This window comes from Chaetura pelagica, unplaced genomic scaffold (genome assembly GCF_000747805.2).
Source record: "Chaetura pelagica isolate M959 unplaced genomic scaffold, ChaPel_1.0 scaffold228, whole genome shotgun sequence".
Lineage (NCBI taxonomy): Eukaryota > Metazoa > Chordata > Aves > Apodiformes > Apodidae > Chaetura > Chaetura pelagica.
The window spans coordinates 705,614-705,927 of NW_009954225.1; positions in this window are offsets into that span (position 1 = coordinate 705,614).

Below are 314 nucleotides of genomic sequence, written 5' to 3' on the forward strand. Positions count from 1 at the left end.
AGAGGGAGGGCTGGGACCCACTGTCGAGGCTGGCTGACCTGGGTGGGGTGGGGCAGCAGGTCATCCTCCGCGCAGAGCTGCCGCGGGCTGCCCAAAGAGTGTCCTGCTGCAGCCAGAGCCCGCCTGCCCTGCAGCCTGGGCAGTGGACGGGCTCTGCCGCAGAGCCAAGGGCCAGGGCAGCCCCTTGCCCTTCCTCCTGCTGCTGCTGCTGCTCTGTCCTGCTGCAAAGGAAAACCGTTCAGAGTTCATCCCTGGAGACCAGCAGGCCACCACTCCTGGAGCCTGCCCGGCCTGCAGCTCGGTGTTGAGTACTG